Source organism: Scyliorhinus torazame, chromosome 6, assembly GCF_047496885.1.
Source record: "Scyliorhinus torazame isolate Kashiwa2021f chromosome 6, sScyTor2.1, whole genome shotgun sequence".
In the NCBI taxonomy this organism is placed as follows: Eukaryota; Metazoa; Chordata; class Chondrichthyes; order Carcharhiniformes; family Scyliorhinidae; genus Scyliorhinus; species Scyliorhinus torazame.
In genome coordinates, this window is record NC_092712.1 from 66238767 (window position 1) to 66260836 (window position 22070).

Here is a 22070-nt window from a genome sequence, read left to right on the forward strand (position 1 = left end):
TCTTGGCCCTGGCTTACGCCTAAAACCAATTGCAGCATCACGACCAGAAGCAAGTTCAAGACCAACGATCGCTACCAGACGGATGAGCCCAGCAGAAACAAAGTCACTTCTCCAGACCCAGCCACGCAAGATCCGAACAAAGGCCTTGTTCCTCTGCATAAAGCCGGGTGCCTGAAGTTAAGTATAGGTTGTTGTAGTGTTAGGTGTAATTTAGCTTGTAGTGTTTTATGTTGCCTGTCAAAGTAATTCTTGTGTGTAAATAAACTATCATTGAACTTGAACTAATTAACTGGTTGTTTGGTCTTTGATCGATATCCGGTAAAACCTTGTGGTTGTATCATTTGATACCTGGCGATTCTGAAAAGCAATATCATCATTAATAACTGTCATATCAGTATCTAATTAAAAAGAGCAACGTTATTGGCAGCTCCGGTGCGAATTGGCAACATTATTGGCGACTCCGCCGGGACCTCGACCTAGAAGTGATTTTGTCACTCTGAGAGAACCCAATTCAGAAAAGTGAAAGAAACCACAAGTGTAAGGCCCATATCAATCAAATCACCAAGATTCAGAAGTGTGTATTAACTTGCATGCGTACTAACAGGGATATAAGGTAACCTCGTTAGATTTTGTTGCGTAAAACTATCGGGAGTATTGTGAACCGGAAAATAGCTTAGGCCATACCCGCTGTTCAAATCGCCACCTTATTCCCCCTGTCCCAAATTTACGGTAGAGAAACAGAGATTACGGTAGGAAAAGAGATACTAGTAGCAATGGCAGCAAAGGCAATGGAACGCCTAATGAACTCGCAGGAATTCGAGGTCGCAGCGACCAGTAGAGCAGAGCAGTGCCCCATATGGGAAGAAGAGTTGAGGAAGTATTTGAAGGGGAAAGGATGGCCCCTATGCCCGAGTTTTGTTCAAATGAAGAGTCAGGTCCAGGAAGCATAGGACAAACCTGGTGGAACAACCTAACCGAGGTACATAAAAAGAACGCAGGGAAAGTTCGTAAGCCGATGGCAATCGTGTCCTGTCTGGCACAGTTGCGAGGCACAGATAAGGTCGTGATGACACTCCGCAGACAGCTAGTTGAGAAAGAGGAGAAGAATGAGGGAAACTTTAGTGAATGGGAGAAAATTAATGAGCAACTCCGGGAACAGTTGGCAGATAAAGAGATGGCTGATGTCAAACGGGCTCACCAATCTAGTTTAGTTCACCTTAGCAGCTTTCAGACCCATTACGGATAAGGACTACCAAGTGTGCAATTTTGGTACAAGAAGAGATGAAATTTAAAGGCAGCTTTACGAACGCTCCATAGCTCCACTACAGAACAAAGACAGAATTCAGTAGACCACGCTAAATGTAGGCAACAAATATCAAGGTTACAGTCACTGCTTTCGGTGCAAAACAGATTCAGAGACACCTTTGGACCGAATTTAGATCAGGAGAATGGCCCCAATTGTCAAGAACTCAAGGAAACCTGATGAAGACACTGAGAATCAGAATGGAGCCCCCCAGGCCCCGAAAAGAAAAGCACCCGCACCACCGACTGCACAGGCAGCACACACCCCCATGAATCCAGTCACCACACAGTGCACGTCACAGGATCGCGAGGAGCCCAATTTCATTTACACCACCCCACTGACCATCACACAACTGAGAAATGCGTGCGACAAAATAGAACCATTCGAACCCACAGCAGACCCGCAAAATGTCTTTGAGCGAGTGAGACAGCAAACGGTTATGTACGGTTTGGACGAACCAGAGGACGTTAAGCTTATAGTCATGAGCCTTGGCTCGTCCGTTAGCTCAGCATTACCAGATCCACAGAATGTAGGAGGAGGAAGCCTCCAGGAGATGTAGGTAGCTATTTTAGACTCGATTGGTTACAACAGAGGAGACCCGGTAGAAGGTCTAAACCGATGTAGACAAAAGAAAGGAGAGCATCCGACTGCATACGCAGGTCGCATTTGGATCCATTTTAAAGCGGTATTTGGGGAATTGAACCGCACAAACGTAAATAACGACAACACAACTAAATTTAGTCTCCCACGCCACAGAAGCAAGTCAAAAAGCCAGTGTACATTACGAGCCCACAGACATCACACACAATGAAGTTTAGGTTTTAAAGAGACTCACCAGAGCTTGGGAACAATCCCTACACAGGAAGGCAGATCAGGAACAATTATAAGCAAATATGCACCCAGTCAGAACTAACCAGGAACCTGCATAGAGCATAGAACATTACAGCGCAGTATAGGCCCTTTGGTCCTCAATGTTGCGCTGACCTGTGAAACCACTCTAAAGCCCATCTACACTCTTCCCTTATCATCCAGATGTCTATCCAATGACCATTTGAATGCCCTTAGTGTTGGCGAGTCCACTACTGTTGCAGGCAGGGCATTCCATGCCCTTACTACTCGCTGAGTAAAGAAACTACCTCTGACATCTGTCTTATATCTATCTCCCCTCAATTTAAAGCTATGTCCCCTCGTGCTAGACATCACCATCTGAGGAAAAAGGCTCTCACTGTCCACCCTATCCAATCCTCTGATCATCTTGTATGCCTCAATTAAGTCACCTCTTCACCTTCTTCTCTCTAATGGAAACAGCTTCAAGTCCCGCAGCCTTTCCTCATAAGATCTTCCCTCCATACCAGGCAGCATTCTGGTAAATCTCCTCTGCACCCTTTCCAATGCTTCCACATCCTTCCTATAATGCGGTGACCAGAATTGCACGCAATACTCCAAATGCGACCGCACCAGAGTTTTGTACAGCTGCAACATGACCTCATGGCTCTGAAACCCAATCCCTCTACCAATAAAAGCTAACACACCGTATGCCTTCTCAACAACCTTCTCAACCTGGGTGGCAACTTTCAGGGATCTATGTACATGGACACCGAGATCTCTCTGCTCATCCACACTGCCAAGAATCTTACCATTATCCCAGTACTCTGTCTTCCTGTTATTCCTTCCAAAATGAATCACCTCACACTTTTCTGCATTAAACTCCATTTGCCACCTCTCAGCCCAGCTCTGCAGCTTATCTATGTCCCTCTGTAACTTATAATATCCTTCCGCACTGTCCACAACTCCACAGACTTTAGTGTCATCTGCAAATTTACTCACCCATCCTTCTATGCCCTCCTCCAGGTCATTTATAAAAATGACAAACAGCAGGGGCCCAAAACAGATCCTTGTGGTACACCACTAGTAACTGGACTCCAGTCTGAACATTTCCCATCAACCACCACCATTTGTCTTCTTCCAGCTAGCCAATTTCTGATCTAAACTGCTAAATCACCCTGAATCCCATGCCTCCGTATTTTCTTCAATAGCCTACCGTGGGGAACCTTATCAAACGCTTTACTGAAATCCATATACACCACATCAATTGCTTTACCCTCATCCACCTGTTTGGTCACCTTCTCAAAGAACTCAATAAGGTTTGTGAGGCACGACCTACCCTTCACAAAACCGTGTTGACTATCTCTAATCAAATTATTTCTTTCCAGATGATTAAACATCCTATCTCTTATAAACCTTTCCAAGACTTTGCCCACAACAGAAGTAAGGCTCACTGGACTATAGTTACCGGGGTTGTCTCTACTCCCCTTCTTGAATAAGGGGACAACATTTGCTATCCTCCAGTCTTTTGGCACTATTCCTGTAGACAAAGATGACTTAAAGATCAAAGCCAAAGGCTCAGCAATCTCCTCCCAACGTTCCCAGAGAATCCTAGGATAAATCCCATCCGGCCCAGGGGACTTATCTATTTTCACACTTTCCAGAATTGCTAACACCTCCTTCTTATGAACCTCAAGCACTTCTAGTCTAGTAGCCTGTATCTCAGTATTCTCCTCGACAACATTGACTTTTTCCTGTGTGAATACTGACAAAAAAGTATTCATTTAGCATCTATCTTATTTCCTCGGACTCCACGCGCTACTTCCCACTACTGTCCTTGACTGGCCCTACTCTTACCCCAGTCATTTGTTTATTCCTGACATATCTATAGAAAGCTTTAGGGTTATCCTTGATCCTACCTGCCAAAGACTTCTCATGTCCCCTCCTGGCTCTTCTTAGCACTCTCTTTAGGTCCTTCCTAGCTAACTTGTAACACTCGAGCGCCCTAACTGAACCTTCATGTCTCATCTTTACATAAGCCTCCTTCTTCCTCTTGACAAGTGTTTCGACTGCTTTAGTAAACCACAGTTCCCTTGCTCGACCACTTCCTCCCTGCCTGACAGGTACATACTTATCAAGGACACGCAGTAGATGTTCCTTGAACAAGCTCCACATTTCCATTGTGCCCATCCCCTGCAGTTTTCCTCTCCATCCAATGCATCCTATGTCTTGCCTCATCGCATCATAATTGCCTTTCCCCCAGATATAACTCTTGCCCTGCGGTATATATCTATCCCTTTCCATCACTAAAGTAAACGTAATTGAATTGTGGTCACTATCACCAAAGTGCTCACCTATCTCCAAATCTAACACCTGTCCTGGTTCATTACCCAGTACCAAATCAAATATGGCCTCGCCTCTCGTTGGCCTATCTACATACTGTGTCAGGAAACCCTCCTGCACACATTGGACAAAAACGGACCCATCTAAAGTACTCGAACTATAGCATTTCCAGTCAATATTTGGAAAGTTAAAGACCCCATATCAACTACCCTGTTGCTTTCGCTCCTATCCAGAATGATCTTTGCAATCCTTTCCTCTACATCTCTGGAACTTTTCGGAGGCTTATAGAAAACCCCTAACAGGGTGACCTCTCCTTTCCTGTTTCTAACCTCAGCCCATACTACCTCAGTAGACGAGTCCTAATCAAACGTCCTTTCTGCCACCGTAATACTGTCCTTTACCCCCTCTTTTACCACCTTCCCTGAGCTTACTGAAATATCTAAACCCCGGCACCTGCAACAACCATTCCTGTCCCTGCTCTATCCATGTCTCCGAAATGGCCACTACATCGAAGTTCCAGGTACCAACCCATGCCGCAAGTTCACCCACCTTATTCCGGATGCTCCTGGCATTGAAGAAGACACACTTTAAACCACGTTCCTGCCTGCGGTACACTCCTGCAACTTTGAAACCTTACTCATGACCTCACTACTCTCAACCTCCTGTATACTGGAGCTACAATTCAGGTTCCCAAGCCCCTGCTGAACTAGTTTAAACCCCTAAGTTTCCACCCTAGCGCCCTGAATTCCTGCCTTGCATCCCTATCCCTTTTCCTACCTATGTCGTTGGCACCTATGTGGACCACGACTTGGGGCTGCTCCCACTCCCCCTTAAGGATCCCGAAAACATGATCTGAGACATCATGCACCCTGGCACCTGGGAGGCAACACATCAACCACGAGTCTCTCTCGTTCCCACAGAATCTCCGATCTATCCCCCTAACTATGGAGTCTCCAATGACTAATGCTCTACCCCTCTCCCCCCTTCCCTTCTGAACAACTGGGACAGCCTCTGTGCCAGAGACCTGTACCCCATGGCTTACCCCTGGTAAGTCATCCCCCCCCCAACAGTATCCAAAGCGGTATACTTGCTACTAAGGGGAACGACCACAGGGGATCCCTGTACTGACAGCTTCCTCCCAGCCCCTCTCACCGTCACCCATCTATCTTTATTCTTCGGAGTAACGACATCCCTGAAGCTTCTATCTATGACCACCTCTGCCTCCCGAATGATCCCATCCAGCTGCAGCTCCAGTTCCCTAACGCGGTTTCTGAGGAGCTGGAGATGGGTGCACTTCCCACAGATGAAATCTATCATTTAACTTGAACTAACTAACTGGTTGTTTGGTCTTTGATCGATATCTGGTAAAACCTTGTGGTGGTATCATTTGATACCTGGCAACTCTGAAAAGCAATATCATCATTAATAACTGTCATATCAGTATCTCGTTAAAAAGAGCAACATTATTGCCATCTCCGGTGCGAATTGGCAACACCCAAGATGGATTTTTTCACCTCCTCAGACGTCCCAGATACCTCCTCTGTTAGTGATGCAAACACTTCACTATCCCTACCTCCCAGCTTTGTTTGAATCAGTGATACCCACATGTCCGGTGGCCATTTCATTTGTTCAGCCACCTTCTCAGATGAAAAGAAAATGATTTCTACCTCCTTCCCATCAAACCTTGGCACTGCGTGCACATATTTAAATAGATCCCAAGCAAACCTTTGACTATGACGCTCTTTCTCACTATCATCCAACTGTACCTTTCCCTTTACGTCCACCAATTTTAACTGACTGTCATGTTTCATGGCCATTTTCTGAAGGCCATTTTCTGAAATTCAAGCTCTCTCTCTTTATCTTTTTCCTTGATCTGTATCTCCCTTTCTCTTTCTTTTTGTTCTGCTAGGGCTATTCTTTCTTTTTCTCTTTTTTTCTCTCTTCTTTTCTTCTCTATCTCTTTCGTATTCAAGCTGCTTTAATTCTTTCTCATGTTCCAAATTTTAAAATTTGTAACTGAATTTTTGCCATTTCCAATGAGTCAGACTGTATCTCGGGTAATTTTAAATGCTTAGCCACCGCCATAATTACCCCATCTTTTCGCATTTTGTCTGGTAATGTTAACTGCAATGTTTTTGCCAACTCTAAAAGCCTGTTTTCAGTCTCTGTCCGTAAGGTACTGTGTGTGACCGTCTCCACCCCCAGAAACTTCAGAGCCTCTGAAAGAGCCATTTTCCACAACACACTCCCTACTTAAACTGAAATACCACACCTGAAAAGCAACCACAATATGCTCACCATCACTGTCTTTAAGCTCACAAAGCCAACCCAATAGATAGACTTTTATCCCCCTCGAGCCCCCAATTTGTTATGGGCCAGGGTTTAGAGAGCCCCAAAGTGTATCATGAAGTTCACCTGACCCACAACTTTTAATAGATGGTGGTTATGGGGAACACATGGGCTTACTCTGCAGGTGTAATACAACAGAAATCTACAGTACTTTTAAATTAAAACAATGTTTATCTATGAAACCAGTTAACACTTTATAAACCCACAGTATACATCTTAACAACTATCAACACCAATAAATTCCCAAAGAGTACAGTACTCTATAGATAACCCTTAATACATGCCCAAACAACATCCAGAAGACAAAATACCCTTTTTAACACCGAGATCAGGTTTAAATTCTCTACTAAAAACAGTTATCACTTTGAAATCACCCAAATGAGCACTCTATAGCTTGTAGAGAGATCCATGCACATCTGCTGACTTTCACTGCAGCCCTTCTCTCTGAAAACAAAACTAAACACACCCTATCGCAAACAGCCTAAAACGAAAGTAAACAGCAGAGCCAGAGCTCAGCTCCACCCACACTCTGACACCACTGCAGCCACTTGAGCAGCCAAACATTTCTTAAAGTGACATTTCGATGACACTGGCATGTTATTTGTGTCTTCCACTGTGACGACCGACCCAAAAAACCTGTTAAGTTCCTCAGCCATTTCCTCATCTCCCATTATTAAATCTCCTTTCTCACCTTCTAAAGTCCCAATATTTACCTTGGCCACTCTTTTTTGTTTTATATATTTGTAGAAACTTTTACTATCTGTTTTTATATTCTGAGCAAGTTTACTCTCATAATCTAGCTTATTCTTCTTTATAGTTTTTTTTAGTAGCTTTCAGTTGCCCCCTAAAGATGTCCCAATCTTCTAAACTCCCACTAATCTTTGCCACTTTGTGTGCTTTTTCCTTCAATTTGATACTCTCCCTTATTTCCTTCGATATCCATGCTCCATTTTCCCTCTTTCTACAGTCCTTCTTTTTTGTTGGTGTAAACTTTTGCTGAGCACTGTGAAAGATTGCTTGGAAGGTTCTCCACTGTTCCTCAACTGTTTTGCCATAAAGACTTTGCTCCCAGTCTACCTCAGCCAGCTCTTCTCTCATCCCATTGTAATCTCCTTTGTTTACGCACAAAACACTCGTGTTTGATTTTACCTTCTGACCCTCCATCTGTATTTTAAATTCCACCATATTGTGATCATTCCTTCCGAGAGGATCCCTAACTATGAAATTATTAATCAATCCTGTCTCATTACACAGGACCAGATCTAGGATCGTTTGTTCCCTCGTAGGTTCCATTACATACTGTTCTAGGAAACTATCGCGGATACATTCTATAAACTGCTCCTCAAGGCTGCCTTGACCGACCTGGTTAAACCAATCGACATGTAGATCAAAATTCCTCATGATAACTGCTGTACCATTTCTACATGCATCAGTTATTTCTTTGTTTATTGTCCATCCTACCGTAATGTTACTATTTGGTGGCCTATAGACTACTCTTATCAGTGACTTTTTCACCTTACTATTCCTGATTTCCAGTCAAATGGATTAAATCTTATCCTCCATAGCACCGATGTCATCCCTCACTACTGCCTGGATGTCATCCTTAAATAACAGAGCTACACCACCTCCCTTACCACCCACTCTGTCCTTCCGAATAGTTTGATACCCTCGGATATTTAACTCCCAGTCGTGACCATCCTTTAACCATGTTTCAGTAATAGCCACTAAATCATAGTCATTCACGATGATTTGCACCATTTACCTTATTCCGAATACTGCGAGCATTCAGATAAAGTACCCTTATGTTGGCTTTTATACCTCTGTTTGAATTCTAGCACCTCTATCAGCAACCTCTCCTAAATTATTTTTCTTTTTAATTTTTCTCCTAATGTTCCATATCGTTGAACCAATATCTTCATGTAATAACCTGCTGCTTTGCTTTCCATTTATGTTTTTACTTCCCATTTTATTCCTTTTCGTATTACTGGGCCTATTCACTGAGCTCTCCTCAGTCACTGTACCCTGTACTGTGGCACTTTTTGATTTTTGACTTTTGCTTCGCTACCTTACACTTCCCCCACCTTTCTGGTCCCATTTTACTTCCCATCGACTTTCTGCATTGGCTCCCATTACCCCTGCCACATTAGGATGCGGCACTTCCAGCTGGCAGGGGCACAGCCAAGGAGCCAAGCTTGCACTTTTTGGCGGTGACCGGGCCGGCCGGTGCCCTGCACAGGTGAGAGGGCAGGGAGCCCTTGCAGTGAGTTAGGGCGGAGGTTCGGGGGCGGGGGGGGGGGGGGGTAGAGATCGTGTTGAGGGCTCGAGAGACACGCGGCTAATGTGCTCACTATGAGACTTGGTTCCCATTTGGTTAAATCGCACCCCCAATGTTTCATGATGGTGGATAAACACAATGGTTGTATCTCCTCCCACTCTTTCACGATGTCCTCTTTCCGCTTTGCGCCATGGTTTCCACTTGCTGTATTAACTTCACCCTGTCTCCAATTGACATCACTTTTAACCTCACAGATTCAGCCACAATCATAGGTTTTGTGCATCCTTTCACAGGGAGATCTTGATATCAAATGATGGCTTACCCAGTGCTCCGTGATATTGTGCTCTTGTGTAGTCTAACTTAGTTGTGATTGATCGGTGCAGTCATAATGCAAGCTTAGGTGAATTCAGCTCATCTGGAGTTACCAGTGTTGAATTTTGTCTTAACATGAGCATCTTTCTATAGAGTCTTCTATTTTCCTGCTGCCAATGGATGATGGTTTTGGTATAATCAGAATTTCATGTTATCCGAGTTTGACTCATTGCAACTTCACTGTATTTTGTTTCATGGGAGACCTGGGTAGCAGAATGAAAAAAAAGGAGAAATGGGTTTTTCTTCTTGGGATCGAATGAGACAGAGTCTCAATATGGTTAGATGCACTGAGGCAAAGTTCCATAAATTAATAGCTTCGAGGAGAGTTAATAATTTGCCTTGAATAAATACTGGTTAAATAATTTAGCTGCTTGTACTCACTGAACAAGGGCATTTAGCGGTGCACATCTGGCAATCATATTCTGTGAAACACAAACATGTTAAACGTATTTACTCTTGACAATTATATTGAAACATGACATGACTTTTGAACAAAGGTAAATGTAGAAGGCATTTCGGAGACATTTGGCACTTAATTAATTCAAAGCATTTAACACTGAATTGAACAATTTCATTAAAGATGTATCCCATTCGAAGGCCATTTGGCTCCCAGAACCAGTGCTCGTCTTATTTCTTTTATACATTTATGAGATGTGGGTTGTTGTCACTGGCTGGGCCAGCATGAGTTGCCGATTCCCAAATGCCTGTGAACTGAGTTACTTGCCACGTTATTTCAGAGGGCATTTAGGAGTCAATAACATTGCTGTGGGTCTGCAGTCACATGGAGGCCAGACCAGGTAGATGTGGAAGATTTCAGATATCAGATGGGCTTTTAATCTTAATCAGCCATCAGACAATTGTTTCATGATCATCATTAGACCTTTAATTCCTGATTTTTATTGAACTAAAATTTCACCATCTGCCCTGGAAGGATTTGAACCCGAGTCCCCCGGAGAAATACTAGTCCAGGCCAGGCCTCTGAACTACTCGTCCAGTGACAACACCACTGTGACACCCCATCCCCAGTGATATCCTCTTTAATCCCATTGCCCTCCTTGGTGTCCCCCAAGTACTTCAATATTTTATCTAAATATTTAACTGATTGCCTCTTATAATAAAAATCAGGGGCTGGATTCTCCAGTCCACCAGCTGCATTTTCCGAGATGGCGCACCCCCGCTGGCAGCGGGATTCTCCATTCCCACAGTCGGCCAATGGGATTTCCCATTGTGGCCACCCCATGGCGTCAGGAAACCCGTGGCGTTGGTGCACTGCCAGCGGACCCGAGAATCTCGCCGACGGAGAATTCCGCTGCATATTTATGACTGATTGAGACTCTGGAATAGAAAGTTGATGCAATTTTCTGATTACACAAAGGTAGGTTACATTTAAAAGTTTATTGGATAAACATATGGATGATAATGGCATAGTGTAGGTTAGATGGCTTTTGTTTCGGTGCAACATCGTGGGCCGAAGGGCCTGTACTGCGCTGTATTGTTCTATGTTCTATGTTCTATGTTCTATGTATGTAGTGTAGAAAGAAGCATAAAATTATGCAGCGATACGAAGAGACTAAGTATAGGCGAAGAACGTGAAACGATATTGGGCAGAGAATAGGTTCCAATGCCAAAATCGCAGCGGGTGCCAATTTGACACCAAATTGCAATTCTCCGTCACCTCAACACCGTCGTCAATGCGGTCCTGAACGCACATACAGTAAACACCATTTCCATATCATTAGCGGGACTGACCCGGTATTCTCCGCCATTTTCCGCCACTGATGGGCCGAGTTCCTGACAGCACGGTTCACTTGTGCTTTTAAAAATCGTGAAACAAGCGTCATGACTGTTGAGGGAGAGAGAGGATACGGAAAGTGTCCAACATCGCCCATAGTTTGCTGACAGATGTGCCACTGGCCTGGGGGCTTCTTCCAGGGCTCGGGGCGAGTGTACCTTAATGCGCGCAGTATATGGAACAAGGTAAATGAGCTTGTTGCGCACATTGAAATTGGCCGGTATGATGTTGTGGGCATCATAGAGACGTGGCTGCAAGGGATCAGGGCTGGGATCTAAATATACAAAGATATATGTCCTATCGAAAGGACAGGCAGATGGGAAAAGGGGGCGGGGTTGTAATGCACGATCAATTAAACTCGAAGACGAGGCTGTATCATAACTGAAGGCTTTAATAGACTAGATCTGTTCCCCAGCAGCTTCGGTACAGAATGAGGGCTGCCGGGACGGCACATGTTCTTATACCCCGCCTGTCAGGGCGGAGCCACATATCAAACAGCCAATGGTAAGCTGCTAGGCTTACCCAATGGTCTACAGCCTCTCGGGTACTGCAATACCTGATACTACCACAGGTTGCATTGTTAATAAGGAATGAAGTTAAATCGATAGCAAGGAGCGATATAGGAGCAGAAGGCATAGAATCTCTGTGGGTAGAGTTGAGGAATCGCAAAGGTAAAAATGGCCCTGATGGGAGTTATGTACAGGCCCCCTAGCAGTAGTCAGGATGTGGGGCAGAAAATAAATCAGGTGACAGAGAAAGCATGTAAAAAAGGCAATATCATAATAATCATGGGGGACTTCAATATGCAGGTTGTCTGGGAAAATCAGGTAGGTAGTTGATCCCAAGAAAAGGAATTTGTGGAATGTTTAATAGATGGTTTATTGGAGCAGCTTGTGACAGAGCCCATGAGGGAACAGGCAATTTTGGATTTGGTGATGTGTATTGAGGCAGACTTGATTAGGGACCTTAAGGTGAGCAGTGACCACAATATGATAGAATTTAGCCTGAAGTTTGAGAGGGAGAAGCTGCAATCAGATGTAACGGTATTAAAATTAAATAAGGGTAACTACAAAGACATGAGTGAGGAGCTGGCCAGAGTTGATTGGAAAAGGAGCTTGGCAAGGAAGGCAGCGGAACATCAAAGGTAGGATGGACTACACCCCAGGGTTCTAAAAGAGATAGCTGAGGAGATTGTGGAGGCATTGGTGGTGCTCTTTAAGGATTCACTGGCAGCAGGGAAGGTCCCAGAGGACTGGACAGTGGCAAATGTAACACTGCTGTTTAAGAAGGGAGGGAGGCAGAAGATCGGAAATTATAGGCCGGTTAGCCGGTCTTCGGTAAGATTTTAGAGTCCAGTACTAAAGATGAGATTGCGGAGTACTTGGAAGTGCATGATAAAATAGGACTGAGTCAGCACGGCTTTGTCAAAGAGAGGTCATGTCTGACTAATCTGTTAGAGTGCTTTGAGGACGTAACAAGGTAGTTAGACAAAAGAGAACCAGTGGATGTGATGTATTTAGATTTCCAGGAGGCTTTTAACAAGGTGCCGCATAGGAGATGGTTAAATAAGTTAAGAGCCCATGGTGTTCAGGGTAAGATCCTGGCATGGATAGAGGATTGGTTGACTGGCAGAAGGCAGAGAGTGGGGATAAAGGAGTATTTTTCAGGATGGCAGCAGGTGACTAGTGGTGTACCTCAGGGGTCGGTGCTAGGACCACAACTTTTCACAATATACATTAACCATCTGGAAGAAGGAACTGAAGGCACAGTTGCTAAGTTTGCAGATGATACAAAGATCTGTAGAGGGACAGGTAGTATTGAGGAAGCAGGTAGATTGAGGAAGCAGGTAGGCTGCAGAAGGATTTAGAAGAGTGGGCAAAGAAGTGGCAGATGAAATACAATGTGGAAACAATGTGTGAGGTTATGCACTTTGGAAGGAGGAATGGAGGCACAGACTATTTTCTAAATGGGGAAATGCTTAGGAAATCAAAAGCACAAAGGGCCTTGGGAGTCCTTGTTCACGATTCTCTTAAGGTTAACATACAGATTCAGTCGGTAGTTAGGAATGCAAATGTAATGTTAGCATTCATGTCAAGAGAGCTAGAATATAAGAGGAGGGATGTACTTCTGAGGCTATATAAGGCTCTGGTCAGTCCCCATTTGGAGTAATGTGAGCAGTTTTGGGCCCTGTATCTAAGGAAGGATGTGCTGCCTTGGAAAAGGTCCAGAGGAGGTTCACAAAAATGATCCCTGGAATGAAGAGCTTCTTGTATGAGGAACGGTTGAGGACTCTGGGTCTGTACTTGTTGGAGTTTAGAAGGATGAGGGGGGATCGTATTAAAACTTACAGGATACTGCAAGGCCTGGTTAGAGTGGACATGGAGAGGATGTTTCCACTTGTAGGAAAAATTAGAAGCAGAGGACACAATCTCAGACTAAAGGGCGATCCCTTAAAACAGAGAGGAGGAGGAATTTCTTCAGCCAGAGGGTGGTGAATCTGTGGAACTCTTTGCCGCAGAAGGCTGTGGAGGCCAAAATACTGAGTGTCTTTCAGACAAAGATAGATAGGTTCTTGATTAATAAGGGGGTCAGGGATTATGGGAGAAGGCAGGAGAATGGGGATGAGAAACATATCAGCCATGATTGAATGGCGGAGCAGACACGATGGGCCAAGTGGCCTAATTCTGCTCCTATGTCTTATGGTCTTATGGTCTACGCAGCCATGTAACAAGCAAATAAGCTTGGAAAACACTGGCAGAAATTAAAAAATGTTGCACAACTAGCAGGCCCAACTAATGCACAAAGTGCAATGCAGCATCCTTTAATGTAATTGATATTCTTCACAACAGTTCATCAACTTTAGCTTGCACTTTAAGTAGAGCAGATCCCTGTATCCCAATGCATCCAGTTTGTATAGGTGACGCACATGTTGAACCCCGAACCTTGTCCAAAGTCAGAAGATTCATCGTGGGTTTTTAATGGCGTAAATATAAGGAACCATATGCATGCTGATGGCAAAGACGTTTGTTTGGAACCCAAATCATCAAAAATTCAGACAAGGACAACCATTTAATTATCTGGCCCATTCAATAAATGCCCCTGCCATGGACTGTTTCATTCACTAGCAACAGGAACTGGTATTTATATAACACCTTTAACATAATAAAATGTCTCAGGACATGTTGCAGAGGCATTCCAAAACAAAATTTGACACATTACCACAAAAACAGTGCTGATAAGCACACAACTCAAATGCTGAAGCAGAGAATTTGTCTACAGGAGAAGACAGCATTTCAGAAACCACAAATTTATACTGAAAGACATCCAGTTAGTCATCTTGACTTTCGATTAAAAATCAGCCTCAGACCATGGACTTGACACAAACTCAAAATAATAACTCATACCAGTTGACAATGGGGAATGCTTTCTTGGACTTACATGTGCCAGCGGCCACTGCAAGAAACATACTCTGTAGAGCCCTCAACCCAACTCCTGTACTTGAAAAAAATACAGCTCAACAGCTCAAAGTTAACTTCAGACATGTGATCAACTAATAATCTTCCACTACTGGGAGATCCAAAATTACTACTGCTTCAAGCATAATATTTATTAATGGCCTGAATTCGCCACAGCCCGCCACCAGTAGTGGGGTTCCCGATGCGGTGGAGAATCGGGCATCAGTAAATTGGGATAGGAACCGGGCGCCCGTGACACCGATCCATTTGTGATGCTCCTACTGTTTTTCTAGTAGGCCTCATTTCATATGAGAAGGTTGTAATTATACTCATGGTGTAAGATATGGGGCGAGACTAGAACTATTTCATTTAGCATGTGAACTGAACCCAGGCTAACGGCCGTATTCAGCACCACTCTCTAGCCATATAGCCAGCTAACCTAAAACACGTTTGCTGATCTTAACATGTCACATTTAAATCAGCTGTGTTATCTTTGCAGTTGACAGTAGAATATTTCATGGTTCTGTTCTGTATTTCTTAAGTTTAACGTCCTCTCCAAATTTTTACCCTTCTGCTCTGCTTCAATCTTGAGGCACACAGGGATTTAGTTCTGCAAACCTCATATGAACAGCATTAAATGAAATGAAAAATATTATTCAAAATAATTATTCATCTATAGGTTGGACAGTGAGCGTTGGAAAGCTGATCAGTCAAGGCGGGTTTTGGGGGCCATTATGACAGTCCTGACCCAATGCTACAAGTGCATACAATAGACATTGGGCGGGATTCTCTGATCCTGAGGCTAAGCGTTGATGCCGTCGTAAACGCCGTTGTGTTGCTCGACGGTGTCAACATGCCCTCAGGATCAGCAATTCTGGCCCCAACAGGGGACCAGCACGGCACTGGGGCAACCCATGCCACTCCAACTGCTGATCCCGGCATCAACTGGGCGCCGCGGGGTCCGCACATGCGCAGTGGCACCGGCGCCAATGCATGCATGTGCAGTGGCACCGGCGCCAACGCGCGTATGCGCAGTGGCTCCCTTCTCCACACCGGCCCCATCGCAACATGGCGTGGGGCTACAGGGGCTGGCGTGGAAGAATGGAGGCCCCCAGCCTGAGAGGCCGACCGGCCGATCGGTGGGCCCCGATCGCGAGCCAAGCCGCAGTGGAGGCCCCCCACGGGGTCGGACCCCCCTCCCCGCCCCCCCGCCCCCACAGGCCACCCCTGGACCCTTCCACGCCAAGGTCCCACCGGCTAGGATCAGGTTAGAATGGCGGCGGCAGGACTCGTGTTTTTCGGTACAGCCGCTCAGCCCATCCCGGGCGGAAAATCACTGGGGTGGGCCCCGTAGTGCAGCCCCCAGCTGGCGCCGCGCCGATCGCTCTGCGGAGAATCGCGTCCCGGCGTCAGGGCGCGATTTGCACCGGTCGCGGCGATTTTCCAGCCTGGCCCCGGGCTGAGAGAATCCCACCCATTAACACTGGCTAATGGAGTGGAGCAAAGCCTTTGTAGGTGCTGAGGCCAATAATAGTATTTGTTATTGACCGAGAAATGAAAGATAGATTTGTATTTATATAGAGGCTCAAAGTGCTCTACAGGAAGTGAAGCACATTTGACGTTTGAACACCGTCATAGTATAGGAAATGAGACAACTATTTGCACACAGCAAGCTCCTGCATGCTCTCACATGCAGCAATTTGTTTCATTGATGTTGGCTGAGGAATAATTATCGGTCAGCACTTTGTAGATCATCTTTTATTCACTCAAGAGAGAGTATTGGACCGTGACTTAATGTCTCATCCAAGATGGGTTTCCCGAACACTGTCCTGGGATCATATTTTGTGGTTCATTGCTGTAATATTCCACAGGAGGCAGGGGTTCTGTCACCACACCAGTATTTATTTGCAATAACTTCTATACAAGAGCAGCTCCAAACAGTGCTGCTAGCATTCCAGTCAACTTAAGACTGCCTCACAAAGCCTACACAGGTGCATATATGGACCCCCTCAATGAGCTATCATTGAGGGAGCTCATACTCCAATTGGCCAACCAATAATGCCAATTGGAGGTTATTACAATTGCCATAACTCACACAGCCATTACGAGATACCAATTAAAAAGTACTAGCACTTTGAAAGAAAGTTGATCAGCCAGTAGTCTATTAAATCAATATTTATTCTCATTACCCAGACCTCATAAAGATAAGTATTACACTATTTCTTGACAGCATTTTATGCTGTTGGTAAGTATTTCAGGATGTACTCTCAAAAGCTGATCTAATCAACATTAATTTGTATAAATCAAACATTCCCAATGAGGCTAGCTGTAGTTTTCAATGCATGATCATGTCCGCTGCACAGTGACCCATTGGAGCTTTCCACACTGTAACATATAGCTTATATCTAAATCAACATTTTCCTTTACTAGTTTTGACACTTACCTTCTGTGGGTGTCAGCATTCATTTCTTGTGTAATTTTGTAATCATTCAAGGATTTTGCATTGATGCTTCATCTTATTTTATTAGAATCCGTGTTTGTCCTTGCATTGGCGAATCAGTAAATTCCGACTGTGCCCCAGTGTTCTAATGTGCTTCTGTTCAGCAAATACTTTTGCTGGTGAGATGAAGATATTCAAAGCATTGTGTTTCTTTCATTTAAATCAAAAGTAAACATCATTTCCTGGTTTTATTCCTTCCTTCTTAAGTTGCTAAGGTGCTCTCTCGGGTAGCATTGATGGAATCTTGTACCATTGGGAAAGTCGCATGCTGAGCTGGAATGGGGTGGGACAACATTCCTGCAGTCTGGTGTTCAGCTCAAGTTCAAATAATATGCAAAAGTCATGATAAACCTTACTTGGACTGAGACAATGCATGAGGTAATGCAAATAGTGACAAAGAAGCAGTGTTTGCGATCAGAACTGAGGATGATGGGGTCAACCTTCCCATTGTTGGGCTTGGGAAATGTATAACTTATCCTTCCCTATTACCTGCTGTATCTGCATACTAGCTTTCTACGATTCACGCACTAGGACACCCAGATCCCTCTGCACTAAAACACTTACAAGATAAGCAGGCACTATCAAGATATAGTAAGCATCTAGCACTGCACTCGACAATAATTCAGGTATACCTCAGCATCTAGCTTCCAACATTTATCATCTGGATAGTTAACCAAGTTAAGAACTTGTAAGAAATATTTCAACTCCAGGACATTGCTAATGCAGCAAGTAGCCAACCTCGGCAGTTGTATAATGTTGAACAAATTCCTTAGTTTTGTAATTTACCAAAATATCATTCAAGTTTGAAAAACGAATGCACTTTGTTTTATAGGGGAAAATAGCTTTTGAAACACTATTAATATGATAATTGGGTTGCTGTTCCGATCTGTATCTAGAAATAACCGATTCACAGAAAATTACAGAACAAAGGCATTTTTATTTAAAAATCCAATTTACATTCATATTTCTGAGGCAAAATTCAATGAAAAATTAACTTTGATGTAACTTACCATCGGCTCCCTTGGCATTTTGAATTACTCTTGCTTCTCAGTTATGTGCAGTATTATGCTTCAAACAGTCGTATTAAATTAAATGTATCACTACAAAACAGATTGCTGCAGAATGCTTATATAAAACTGCATCATCCAGAACCATGACTTACACATCAACTAGAGGCTATTTATTGTCACAACCTATATGTTGTCCTGTAGTTCAGTGGGAGTTTCACTACCATTTATTTTCAAATCAATTCTCAATTACCAAGAGGAAAATTCACTCCCTAACCTATTTTCAAGATGAAATTATGGACTCTAGTAATGACACTTAGTCAAGGTAAGCCACTGTCCATTAACCTGCGATACTGCCAGTGAAAAACCATTCAGCTACTTTATTAGACCTCACTTTTTTCAGCATCTAATTAATCACCATGACAAAAGCCTTTCAGGATGCGACTGATGCAGTGAAAACAATTTTCCTCTAACTGCCTTTTAATTTCAACTCTGGGAGTGCTCATCGACCGAAGCTCACAACAACCCATCAATGCTGTATATTTTTTTGTAAATGTGCTTTCTGTGCTGTTATTGAGAAGAACGAAGCAGTGATAAGAATGTGTTCTCTTTCATAACTCACATAATTGATTGTGTGAAAGCTGCAGATAAAGGTGTTGTTGGCATTGATGGGCAGTTCCATAGAAATTATCCTTCAATAAAAACTCGTGTATGAACTTTTTCCCCCGCCAATCATCCAAACCTACCATCAACGGACTGTGAGCACCATTTTACTTGCTTAGCTTACATTTGTCGGAGCTAAGGAAAAATAAAAGTGGTGGCAGGCCTGGGGGTGGAGCGAGTTGTGTGTGGGTGCAGAATAATGCCTGGCCGCCGTGTGAAGTGACATTCTTTTTCGCTACATTTTAAAATGTAACCACATTTAATAACCAAAAGGGTTAATTCTGCACTGCCGTCCTCTCAGCGTGTGCTTGAATCCCATATTGTTACAGTTAAGCAGGAAGGAGCAATGACAAGGAGTAATCCTAATAATATGCCACCATGTTAACTCAGCCAGGAGCCGTTGAAGCTCACCCAACTGAAGTGAAGTAGTTTAAACCCGGAGCTTAAAGCTGTGAGCAACTAATACTTTTTATTAGTGTCACAAGTAGGCTTACATTAACTCTGCAATGAAGTTACAGTGAAAATCCCCGAGTCGCCACACTCAGGCGCCTGTTTGGGTACATTGAGGGAGAATTCAGAATGTCCAATTCACCTAACAAGCACATTTTTCGGGACTTGTGGGAGGAAACCGGAGCACCCGGAGGAAACCCACACAGATATAGGGAGAGCGTACAGACTCCGCACAGACAGTGACCCAAGCTGAGAATCGAACCTGGGACCCTGGCGCTGTGAAGCAACCACTGAGCTATTGTGCCGCCCATTGAGCATTCAATTCCTTCAGCCAAAGGGAAGTTGAAAACAGGACACATGTATCTATGGGGACTCTCACAACAGGAACCGTAAATTGAATATGGATCCAGATTAATCGGCTGTGATTGAAACCTTCTGAGAGAGTTTTCAATAAACACCACTAAATATCTAAATATGTTGGTGCTGCACAAGTCGGCTGATTCTAGCCCATTTGGGAAAGGATTAAGGGCAAGTCTGATTGACAAATCGGGGAAGAGAGAGGGAAAAGTAAACTGAAGCAATGAAAGAACAGGCACAAACAAATTTGGACTGGGAGCAAAAACCCAACTTTCAAATTGGGAATTGCATAATTAACTGAAGAGAAAATGCTTGCATGGTTATGGGGAAAGGGCAGGGTATGGTTTAAGCTGAGTTGCTCCTGCAGAGAGCTGGCACGGATATGCCGGGCCACGTGGCCACATTCTGCACCTTACCCATTCTATGGGTGAAATTTAATGCTGACAGTGAGGTTGGCGATGGAAAACCGGTCAGAAAACTGCGGCGATTTTCCAACAGACAAATGGGAACACCGCGTCACATTTCCTCTTCATGAAGGTGATCAGGCACTTCCCTGAACGGGGTCAGCCCTCCTGTCGAACTAGGTCCCACTGCCAATATTGGCATTTGGACCTTCACCAGAGATTGTTGCTGGATCCCTGGAGGAAGGTACATGAGGGCAGGTTGGGAATATAGAGGGGACACTGAAGGGGGGAGCATTGGAACATAGGAATACAGGACTTAGGACCAGGGGTAGGCCACTCAGCACTTCAAACCTGTGCCTGCATTCGATACGATCATGGCTGATCTGGTTGTCATCTCAACTTCACTTTCTCCCTCCATATCCCTTGACTCCTCTGTGAGGGACTAAGACCTCATAAAATAGATAGATATATTCTCATGCTATTTCAAAATAAAACTCAAAACTGGACAAAGATCTTTAAAATGGCTTAATCTATACCTGTCTATGACCCCCAAACAAAAGACGTCACCAAAAAATGTACTATCAGGGAAACTCACATGTCATTAGCATTGGGAAGCTACTAATACTGTAGGCACAGGCCAAATTCAAAGGTCACCTGCATCGCATAATACAGGCTGGCCAACAAGAGTCTGTTTCTTTAAGACAAAGAGCCCCGCAGCCTTCCTTTCAATTCCTAATGGCTGAGAGAGTTAACAATCTTAGGGACCCAGGAGAGGGAGACACATACTTTGTCAAACACAGTGTGAAAGTGTGGGAATCATGTGACATGAGCCTCTGGCTTGTAGATCAAGTTAATGTTGCCATGCTGAATTGCAACGCTCACTGTAATAAACTGCACTGGACATTTGGGGCGGGATTCTCCGATCCCGCGTCGGGTCGGAGCATTGCCGGGGGGTTGGGAGCGAATTGTGCGACGACGGGATGCTAATTCTCCGGCGACTGGAGAATCGGCGCCATGTCACCGCGACGCCAGTCGGGGGCCGCTCAACGCGGACCCCTCGGCGATTCTCCGTGCCGAGTTCAACCGAGTCCCGCCGGCGTCATTTGCGTGTGGTCCTACCCGGTGGAACCTCAGCGTTCTGGCTACGGGGGCCGTCCTGGTGGGGGGAGGGGGGATCCGTCTCCGAGGGGGGCCTCCATGGTGGCCAGACCCGCGATTGGGGGCTACCGATTGGCGGGTGGACTAATTCATGTGGGGGCCTATGTTACTCCGCGCCATGCCCCTGTGGGGCTCCGTCATGTTGCCTGGGGGCCAGTGTGGAGATGGCAACCCATGCGCATGCGCGGACCCGCACCTCCCGTGGCGCGTATGCACGGACCCGCGCCGGCCGTCGCGCGCATGCACGGGCCCGCGCCACCCATGCTGGCATCCGTATCAGCAGCTGGACTGCGTGAAGCGCTCCAGTGCCATGCTGGCCCCCTGTGCGGCGCAGGATCGCTGCTCCTAGCGGTCAGATGAAGCCGGCGTTTACGACGGCGTCAACATTTAGCCCCATTATCGGAGAATCCTGCCCGCAGTGCGGGAGTGATTATTTTCCCTGTACTCCTTGAGCAGTATGAGCTCTCCTGTTATGGGTGGGGTAGCTTACCCGTACTTGTATAAAAGGTCGGCCACAATGCTGTTTATCATAGAATTGGCAGCCTCACAGAAAAGGAACTCGGTTCAGGTTGAATATCTGGACCCATCTAAACAGCTTCTTCTGGAAATCGTGTCCCACCACCTACAAGACTGATTCATCCCTGCATGCTTAACTTATCGTGTGAAGTCAACACCCCAGAAAAGTAAATTATACAGCATTAGTTTTCAACCTGTTGACTTCCATAAAGTACTACCTCATTGGACTATGATTCTGGATTCTGGAACCCGCATGAAACAATATGTATTATATATATGGTCTCTGTACAGTATATTTTTC